Source organism: Octodon degus, unplaced genomic scaffold, assembly GCF_000260255.1.
Source record: "Octodon degus isolate 3935 unplaced genomic scaffold, OctDeg1.0 scaffold00083, whole genome shotgun sequence".
NCBI lineage: Eukaryota > Metazoa > Chordata > Mammalia > Rodentia > Octodontidae > Octodon > Octodon degus.
Genome location: NW_004524659.1, coordinates 7,200,000 through 7,210,664, shown reverse-complemented (window position 1 = coordinate 7,210,664; position 10,665 = coordinate 7,200,000). Strand labels below are relative to the sequence as shown.

The window sequence follows — 10,665 nt, the reverse complement described above, 5'->3', positions numbered from 1 at the left end:
GGATTGAACTCAGGCCCTTGTGCTTGCCAGGCAAGTACTTATTCTACTAAGCTATCCCTGGCCCCTGAGTTCAGCCCTTTTTTACCGTGAGTGATCACCCATGTTCATCTTTGGGGACTTCTGAAAGGGAGGATCCCTGTACAGCCACCAATGTGGAACCTACCTGCTTAAGGTTCTTTTGCTCAGTCCAAACATTATGAACTGGCAAATTATGGCTGTTACAGTATTATCACAGCCCTGAGTTTCAAGTGCCAGCAGCTGTCGGCTGTTTGTGTTAGCAGCCCTCCATGATCCTAAGAGCAAGCAGCTGCAAACTCACTTGGCCACTAGAGATGACAGCTCCCAGGATTCTCCATTGCTTCATCATGCTCTTGCTGCTAACTGCCCTCAGTGTTACCGGCCCTGACTGCTGGCATCAAAAGCTTTTGTCTTAACCAGCTCAGCATGCTCAACTACATACAGGAAACCATAAGTATGAAAAAATATGCCACCTGAAATAGGTTCTATTCAGACTTACATATGCAGCAGCATAGGGCAGATAAGTACATGAATCGACCCATTTGGTACAGGGAGGTTGCTTATAAAGGAAAAGGTACGCAGCTGTAATGCGAGCAATCCGTGCTGATGACGCTGAGATGTGAGGATTATAGGTTTGAGCCCAGCCTGAATAACAGACTTAGCAAGACTCTGCCTCAAAATTTAAAGAGATAGAGGTCCTGGGGATGTATTTCAGTACAAAAACCCTGGGTTCAATCTCTAGTACTGGGCAGAAAAAGAATACTATATAACTCCATTTACATGAAACTCAAAATGGGGAAAACATCTATTGTTAGATAAAAATAGCTAATGGGCTGAGGGGTTAGCTCAATAGTAGAGCACACACTGTGTAGGAGGCTCTGGGTTCTGTCCTTAGCACCACAAGATAAATTATAAAAGCAGAAAATAGGCATGGTAGCTCATGCCTGTAATCCTAGCACTTGGGAGGCTAAGACAGGAGGATCACCATGAGTTTGAGACCATCCTGGATAATACACACTGAGACTGTCTCAGTAAATAATAAATCTCACTAAAAACAGGACTGGGGATATAGCTTAATTGTAGAGCACTCTCCTAGCATATATAAGGCCCTAAGGGCATAGGTTCACGTCTCAGTATTTGGGGGGGGGGGAGAATGGGACCATGGATTCCCTCAACTGCTTGTCTAACATATAAGCCCCTGGGATGATTCCCCAGAGTCTACCACTGGATGGTCATTTTGGGAAGCAGTCAAATAAGTGCACTTTCTGGACCTGTGCAGATATGGCAGGAGGACTACTAATCTTGTGAGATAAGAGAATTTTCAAAAATTCATCCCAGGGGCAGGGAGATGGCTCAGTGGAATAAGCGCTATGCAGCCAAGTGCAAGGGCCAGAGTTCAATCCCCGGTTCTGCCAAAAAAAAAAAACTATTGAAAAAAAAAAATTAATCCCATTTCTCCTCACTTATCTGATAGGTTTCATGAGGAATATTTTTTTCCCGAGTCAGTCCTACTGTGTTGCCCAAGCTGGTCTCATATTTATGGGCACAAATGATCCTCTTGCCTCAGCCTCCTGAGTAAACTGTTGAAAGTTTACTTACAGGATTTCTTCATATATTTTTAAGGCCATCTGCCTCCATTTAAATAAATCCAGTCCCCTTAATGGTTCCTGTAAGTGTTGGCTGGTAAGGAAGCTCAGAGAAAATGCAATTCAAAGGTGGCTTCAAGTTTCATCAGCTTCTCCCTAAGATTTTTTTTTTTCTCAGAACTGAATGGTGTTACACATACCCATCTGTTGCAGTATAGAGTGATGATGTGTTTTGGGTTTTGGTTTTGTTTGTTTTTCAAATCTTAAAACAGGGTCTTGCTATATAGCCCATGCTGACCTCAACTCAGCAATTGCCTTAGCCTCACAAGTGCTGCACCACCATGCCCCGCTCTCTTGTGCACTAACAGTAATGTTTTGGGATAGTGAAATCATTGTAGAATAAGAGCAAAAATTTAGTTTACAGACTTAGCCTTTCCCCCAAGTATTTCTAATAACTTTGCTGAAAAAGTTACTTGGTTCTGTTTAGTCTCACTGTAAGTAGGAGGTGTGAGTCCTCAGCTGTGCAGGTTAAAGTTAAGATTAGGCTCAGCATTGTCAGGCAGTTTAAAGTTAGGACCTGCTCTCAGCTTCCTGTGGAGTGAAGGAGAAAAAAATGCCTTTTCCTGCTCCCATCTCACACTGCTCTCAGGCCTGGTGGGGCCACCTGTTTCCCCACCTTCCACCTGAGGCAGCCAGCTGGGGATTCTGTTGTGCCTGGTCCTGCCATTCAGCACCCATCACTAATATGAACTGGTTGTTACAGTCTCTGTGAGGAGTCCAAGCACTGAACAGTAGCCCAGTTTGCAGCAGGTCACATTGCCACCAGCTTTCCTAATTGCTGTGCAGACTAGCTACCATGTATAAAAATTTCCAGGGCTGCTGGTGGTAGAGCACTTACTAACTTGGATAAGGCCCTCAGTTCAATCCCCAGGACCATAAAAACAAAGAAGAACACATCTGATTGCAGCCATGTAGCCACCTCATTTGGTTTGCAGAATACTGGCCTTGTATATGGATAAATGAAGGCTTAGGCCCTTAAATCTTCCTTCCCACTGTGTCCAGAGGAAACTGATAAACTACAGGGTGAAAATCTGAGTTACTCCCGGGCATCAGGGCTGTTGCCAAGGGCAGCCATTCTGATGGCCACAGTATCCTTTTTGTTAGGGCTAATAAATCCCTTTTTGTTTCAGTGACAAGAAATTGGGGTTTTTACATTTTGATAACCAAAAGAAAGATCCACACACTCCCAGGGAAGGAAACAGTTCTAGTTTCTTCAACTAGATGGACCCAAGATCTCCCTTGCCTCTCAGCCCTGGCTCTGGGGTGGGTTTACTAATTAGAGTGAATGCTCCAAAGTTTAATTGTTCAGAATTCCTAAAAGTGTTCAACTCTGAAATTTCTGCAAGGCCATAGACTGCAGGCTACTGTCTAGTGAGCCTCAAGAGACACATCCTGCAGGAGAACAGACATAGCACAGGCCTTGGCTTGCCAGCCGTGGTAGCACACAGCTGTAATCCCAGCACTCAGGAGGCTGAGGCAGAAAGATCATTGTGAGTTGAAGACTATCCTAGTTCACTACAAAGTGAGCTCCTGGCCAGCCTGAGCTGCATAGCAAGACCCTTGTCTTAAAAAAAGACAACGAAAAAAAGATCTTGGCTCTGTTGCTGTGGAATGGACAGAATGGAGCTACTCTTGGCTTTAACCCCAAGTCCACAGCCCCCATGGCGCCATCAACATCAGAGCTGCCTGAGTTCCCTCCCCAACACAACTTTACTTCATCTGCTTATAAACTGTGAGGCCCCTACAGTCTAAGGGATATGGAAAAAATCTTCACTCACTGTGCAGATTGGCATAACTGATAGCTAGTGGGAAACATCACTAGGTGGTCTCTAGTCCCACCCCTCCCCTTCACAGCTGCATCCTGAATCTCTTTGTTTCACCTCACCATGGGGAGCCCTTGGAAGCCACATAACAGTTCCCCTGTATCTTAGTTTTTCCCACCCCCATCTTCTTTGCTACTCAGGGTTTGCAGACAAATCAACAAAATGTCTTGGCTCCTGGGAGTAGAGCCTTGGACTTCTGGGGTCCAGCTCATCCATCAGGGGTCTCCCGGGCTATTGGCGAGACCCAGCTCCTCTGTATGATTAAAGTTACCTGGGGCCTTAGAAGTTTGGGTGAGACAGAAGCAGATGAGTTTCTTGCTGGGGCCTGGACCACGGCAGCCTTTTCCATCAAGTGGGGGTCAGGCAGAAGAGGACAACAAGAGGTCTGCATAGGGAAAGGGAGGAGAGGACCACTTCCTTGGAGCACTTCCAGAGGGGAGTTTACCCCTCTGCATATAACCCACACCAAATACCCCTCATTCCTGTTGCAGTGGGCCACTGAAGCTACTGGCCTGGCCTCAGCCCAGCTTTCGGCCTACCCAGCAGATACAGCCAGTTGTCCTGTGTCCAGAATGTCTGGCCAGCCTTCTCCAGTCCCACTCCCAAATCCTGTGGACTCTGGAATGCAGCCTCCCTTTCTGGAGCTCACAGACCATCTTGCAGCTTCCACTCCCAGCCTAAGGGAAACCAGTAAGGTAAATTAGGAAATTCACTCTCCAGACTCAACTGCCCACTCCCCTCCCCCACCAAGAACAAGTCACTGTGAAAACCAAGTCTCTGAAGGCCTGTTCTCTTAGATGTTCTCACTAAAACCAGCATGTGGAAGTCCACCTCAAAAGCCCTAGCTCTCACTGCCTTGAAGAGTGCAGAACCCAGCAGTAATAAGCTGAGCTGTTTGGTAGCTCTAAATTTAAATTGCACACGAAAAACTGGGCAACTAAGTGCGCTACAGGAGTAAATAAAGCACAGCATCATAATGAAGGTGTTAAAAACAATACTGTCATTTTGTAGTTTTCATGCAGGTATAAATTCAATTATTATAATTGTTGAATCTCCTGTGAAATAAAACAAGTTATCTGTACCTCAAACTGTGGTGCTTAAGAAAATCAGTTCTCCTGAAAAAAAAAAAAAAAAATTTTTTTTTTTTGCGGAACCGAGAATTGAACTCAGGCCCTCACACTTGCCAGGCAAGCACTTATTCTACTGAGCCATCTCCCCAGCCCCCGAAAAATCATTTCTATAGCCCTTTAGAAACCTTTACATTGGAATTTCTGATTTTTTAAATTTATTTTTTATGTATTTGGTACAGGGTCTCACTACATAGCTCAGACTCATAGTGATCCTCCTGTTTTCAGCCTCTCCAGTGCTGGGATTACAAGCATATGGTACCACGCCTGGATTCAGTGGCAGGCTCAATGCACCCAGGGGTAGGGCTGCCTTAGCATGCGGTGCCAGGGGATTGAACTCAGGACCCTGCGCTTGCCAAAGCAGGCACTTAGTCACCTGAGCCATCTCACCAGCCCTTTCATTAATTTTAGTTTTATTTTCATACATTTCAGATACACATGTTAACATACATCATAGGAAATTTGTACCTGTACATAATATATCTTGGGTTTGTTTGTTTTTCCCCATTCCCCTCCTCTCCCTTCAACCCCTCTGCCCCTCTATTTACAAAAGCTTTAGGCCTGAGGAAATACTCAGTAGAATAAGTGCTTGCCTGGCAATCGCAGAGTCCTGAGTTCAATCCCCAGTTCAGAAAAAAAAAAAAACTTTGTTTCCATATTTTCCTTCTGTTTCCTTTTTCCTTCTTTCTGTCTCTTTCCCTTATTTCTCTTCTAATTTGAACATTTTCTTCCCTTTTCTAAATATCTATTCTGCATTTTTGTCCTTGCTCACACTTTTGGTTTCTCATGCCAAAGAAACCATGCATTATTTAAACGTGTGTCTGATTTATTTCACTTAAGAGTATGGACTCCAAGTGCATCCATTTATCTAGAAATGTGCAAGTTTATCCTTTATGGCAGAGTCATACTCCATGGCATAAAAAAAAAAAAAAAACCACCTTTGCAAGTATGAAGACATCATAAAAGCCAGCTATAGCAAATATGTTTCCTTTTTTTCCTTCCTAGTAAGGAGAGGCATCCCATGCCAATATTACAGGATATCTCTGCAATACTTTTCACTGATGCATGTCTGTCTGGTCCATCCTAGGCTCTGCGTCACTGAGGAGTTTATAGGAGCCTTCTGCCCACTTCTCCCAGGCAACAGCCTCGTAGATACACAAGGATCAGGTGAATTCAAGCAAAGAGCTTTTCCCTGGCCTTGTCTTCCTCAATGGTGAACAGGCTATCCCATTCCTATGTGTAGGTTGAGGCTCTAGATACAGACCTCTTTGCAGAGCTAAAGGATTGAAACTCCTGTCCCTGAATATGTGAGTATTTCAAGATCATCTAGCCCCTATTTTTAGACCTATGCCCCATCCTTTTTTTATGAGCATTTTGACACAAAGTAATGTCTTAAATCTATGTGATGGGCATATGGTGTTTTTTTCTTCCCTTTCCATGTATATGTGTGTTCGATGGATGCAAGCAAATAATTTAAACCTGTGGAACAAAGGATTATCTGCAAATGGACTCACAAAGCAGATATAATAATAGTTCCACAGTACAAAATACTTTCAGGTAAGCTTGAGAAATGTACAAAGACTATCAAGGAGGCCCCAAGTTTGGCAGGGTTCACACAGCCTTCTCTCAGCCTTGGATTGAAGCCTACAGATATTGGGCTCCTGAACTTTGCACTGAGCTGAGCAGCAGTGGCTGGGGAGATGGGTCAGAGCCTGCCACATGGGGAAAGGACTACTTTAAAGTTCTGACCAGAGCTAGCCCTAGTGGCACAAGCCTGTAATCTTAGCACTGTGAAAGGCTGAAGAAGGAAGCGTATCACAAGTTTGAACCCCAGCTTGGACAACTTAGTGAGATCCTATTTCAAGAGTAAAAAATTTTAAAAGGGGCTGGGAATGTAGCTCAGTGTTAGAGTGTGAACTTAGTGTTCACCAGGTTCTGAGCTCAAGCTCCATCACCAAAAATAAAGTTTCAACTGAGCTTTTCCAGGTGCTGTCACTGGAGGACTCTGCTGAAGGTCCAGCACCTCCTGGGTCCTGTAGCATGAGCTCAGATGGCCCATGTAAAGACATAGGCTTGCTCTGAGCCTGCAAGAGCCACAGCTGGGCCCTGGAAGCCTTCCACTGCCATCCCTGGCCCCTTTCCCAGCCTTCATAGGCAAGTAAATAACACACAAGCACCCAGGAACACTTCCTCCATGTCCACATTTTCACTTCACATCCTTCTCATATACATATGATTTCCATAGCCCATGATCGCATGATGTCAGTAATACTCTTGTTCCTGTTACTCAGCCTAAGCCCTGACGAATCTTTGCTCTACTTTCTTCGCTTAGTGGACAGCTGCTGTATGTAGCAAGTCACTTAGCAGGAAGGAAGGTTCTGCTCTGAAGTAATGGCTACCAACCTGCAATGGAGCCTCAGTACTAGTGAGAAATTCCACCTTGTTTGTCCTGTCCACTCATTTTTCTGCTTTCAGACCTTTTTCCACTGTCCTACCTGAAAGATGGCTGGAGTGTTTGGAAGCCCACCACTTCACATTTTAGAGCTCTTCCCTCTAGTCTTTCTAGAACCTGGAAAGATGGATTAGATCATCTCTCTCTGGTTTCTTCAGCTTCATTCTTTCCACTGGTTTTTCCTCTCTGTGATAGTGAGACACGTTTTAAGATTTCCACCAAACACACACACAAAACCTCATCTCAATCTATAATATTACCTCCAGATCTCTCCTGAGATCTAAAGCTCCATCCTCAAAGTCTTCCTTAATTTTTTTGTTTTGTTGTTTTTAGACAGGGTCTCACTTCATAATTTAGGCTGGTTTTGAACTACTGTAGTCCAGGCTGGCCTTATACTCCTGGAAATCCTCCTGTCTTAGCCTACTGAGTACTGGGATTACAGGTGTGTCCCACCACACCTGTCTATGTGTCCTTCTTGATCTCATACTCATGAAAGTCATGTCCTTTTTCTTGTCTTCCACCTCCCAAATGTCTTCCTCCGGGATGTCTCATGATTGTGTCACCATTATACTGGCTCATCTCTGAGGTCCAGGATTTCATCATTGACTGGCATCAATTTTATTCTAAAATTATCCTCAAATTTGGCCAGTTTTCTCCATCCCCATTACCACTACCACAGTCTGTGAATGACCGTCAAAGCAAAGTCTGCATACCTGTAGCCCCTGGATACATGAAGAAAATACTAGAATTTCTGTAAATATTGTCTATTCCCCCCTCCCCACCATGGGGGGTGTTACTGAGAATTGAAGCAAGGGCCATGGCATTCCTAGCCAACTCCCCCTCACTTTATATTTTTTATTTGGATGGGCCCAGAGGTGCTTCTGTGCTTTGTCTATTATGAGTGCTACTATGAACATAAATCTACATTCCCCTTTTTTTCCTCCCTAAATCACTAAATTGCCTAGCCTGGGCTCAAACTTGTGATCCTTCAGCTTCAGCTTCCCAGAATACTGAGATTACATGCATACAGCATCACACCCAACCACTCCCCCTTCCTTACCTTCCCCTTCTGTTCGTTCGTTTCTCTCTTCTCTTCTCTTCTCTTCTCTTCTCTTCTCTTCTCTTCTCTTCTCTTCTCTTCTCTTCTTCCTTATCTGGTGCTGTGGATCTAACTCAGGGCCTCAAGTATGCTAGGTAAATGCCCTACCACTGAGCTGCATCCCCAGCCCCACACATCCACTCTTGCCGCCTTTCCAGTCCTTCCCATTATAGCCAGATTAACCACTTTAAACCCCTGTGATCAAATCTTCCCCTGCCTAAAATGTTTTAAGTTTTGCTATGCACTCAGTTAAAATCTAATTTCTTAGCACCCTGACCCTGTTTATTTATGTGTGGCCCTTGTAAACACGCAGCAGTTGAAGACAAAAACACCTGCTGTTTCTTCTTTGGTAATATCATGTCCTCCTTCCTCGGTATTTTTGTTTTTCCTTCTTTTAGGATTACAGCTCTTACTCTTTTCCTGGGAGAATTCCCTGATCATCATCCTCCACTAGGTCAAGACACTCTTCAGTCTTCCACTTTTTCCCTCATACCACTTGTCACAATTGGCACTATATTATCACATGGATTTGTCACAGTTGGATTTGGTTTCCACCACTAGAGAATAAACCTATGAGGGTAAGAGTGCCATCTGGTTCCTACAGAGCCTTTCAGGGCCTGGCAACGAGCTCTCAATATTTCAATCATCAATTTCAATAATAAATGCATGGATGACCCCTCCTTCCCAGAAGCCAAGACACAGTGGAGGATCAGGGTGGTCTTGAACGCTCTGTTAGATCTCAAACCCCACCCTAGCTGTCTGTCCCTTGGCAGGTTTTAGGTCCCCAGGGGAAGACACTCAGGGACACCCCCACCCAGCCACCCCCGCCTCGCTGGTGCAAAGGGAGCGTCGGCTCCAGCCGGGTGATCCGTCCTGGGGCGGGGGCGGGGCCGGCCCGGAGACGTCACTTCCGGTGTACACAGCCGGTCCGGGCGGTGCGCTAGGGGCCGGGGCGCGTCGCAGGTGAGGAGCGGGCGTGAGCTGGCGCGGGTGGGCGCAGGCTGTCTGTGTTAGGCGGTGGGCCATGGGCTTGTGGGCCCCGGCCCCGGCTGGCGGCGAGATGGACTGGCTGGGTGCTGCTCCGCTTAGGGCCGCTGGGCATGGAGCCGTGGGCTCCTGCTCCTTGCCCGCCCGCCGTGGAGGACGCAGGGCTCTGTGAGCCTTGGCCCGGCGGACGGAAGCCCAGAGAGGCCTCCTGACGCTTGCCGGGGACAGCGGGCGCAGCTGGAACCCCACGGGCTCGGGACGCGTAGGGGCGGGTCGGTGTGGGTCCTCAGAGGCAACGGGGCTCTCCCTCGGGCAGCCGGGAGCCCTGGCTTGGGCGGGGACCGCTCTCAGAAGCTGGCGGAGCAGTCCGCGAAGGGCCAGCACCCCGTGGGCGTAGGGCGGCGGGGGTCTGCCGGCGCTGGTGTGGGACGCGGCCCTGACGCCTTTCCGCGGCTACCGGGCTGGCTGCGTGCACCTTCCCGGTCGCGCTGGGCGGCGGAGGAACGTGATTTTCCGGCCCTGCTGAGCCTGTTGGCGCAGTGGGGCCAGGGGAGCGTCTGCGGGGACCCGGAGAGCCGGGGCGAGAATGAAGGACCCACACCCGTGGGGCGAGCGGCAGGGCCAGGGGTGTGTCTTCCTGCTGTGCGGTGTGAGAAAAAAGCATGCCTGGTTGGCATGATAAGAATTTTGTTTATATTTCTTACAAAATTTGCTAGCAAAACACTAAGCTGGAAGGGGCCCCCAGTTTGAAGATAGCTCATTACCGTCCCTTACCCCCATTATAAAAATCAGTTCATCCTTTTTCTTGTAAAACCGTAAGACAGTAGAAAAAGCCTAAGGGAGAAGATGGCAATCATCCAACAATTTACCTCCGTGAGAACCACTGCTAATCTTCTGGTGATATCAGTAAATACAGATATATATTGTCATTTTTGTGGACTTCATAGTATATCATCGTGTAGTGTAATTTAACCAAGCCCTACTAGGAATATTTAAATTATTTTCAGTTTGTCCCAAGATAGTCTGCAAGGATTCGCCGGATTATTAGGATAAATTTACAAATGGGGTCAAAGGTAACCTTCATTTTGAAAAAAAAAATTTTTTTTCCTTTGTTGATATATTTGGAAAATTCTTCTCTGACCTAGTATTGCAAAAAATTTCAGCCATGTTTACTTCTCGTTTTTCACCTTTGGTTTTGTTTGTTTTTTTGTCTTTTTGAGACAGGGTCTCCCTATGCAGCTCTGACTGGCCTTAAGCTCACTTTGTAGCCCAAGCTAGTCTCAAACTCACAACGACCTCACAACTTCCTTCCTCAGCCTCCCGGGTGTTGGGACTGCAGGTTGTGTACCACCATGCCCGCTTCATGCTGTTTTATTTGTTTTGTTTTTGTTTTTGTATTTTTGGCGGAACCAGGGATTGAACTTAGATCCTTGTGTTTGCCAGTCAAGCGCTTATCCTACTGAGCCATCTCCCCGGCCCCCATGCTGTTTTATGTTTTTTGTTTAAGATATTT

General features: G+C 46.3%; 1 protein-coding gene across 1 annotated transcript in view; it reads left to right on the top strand.

Moving 5' to 3' along the window:
* The first annotated feature begins 9,072 nt into the window (after positions 1 to 9,072).
* Positions 9,073 to 10,665, top strand: part of Kiaa0355 (KIAA0355 ortholog) — a 113,459-nt gene continuing 111,866 nt past the window's right edge. Inside the window, exon 1 of the mRNA XM_004636724.2 lies at positions 9,073 to 9,128. The gene's annotated coding sequence lies outside the window, so the exon portion shown is untranslated. The remainder of the gene's footprint in view (positions 9,129 to 10,665) is intronic.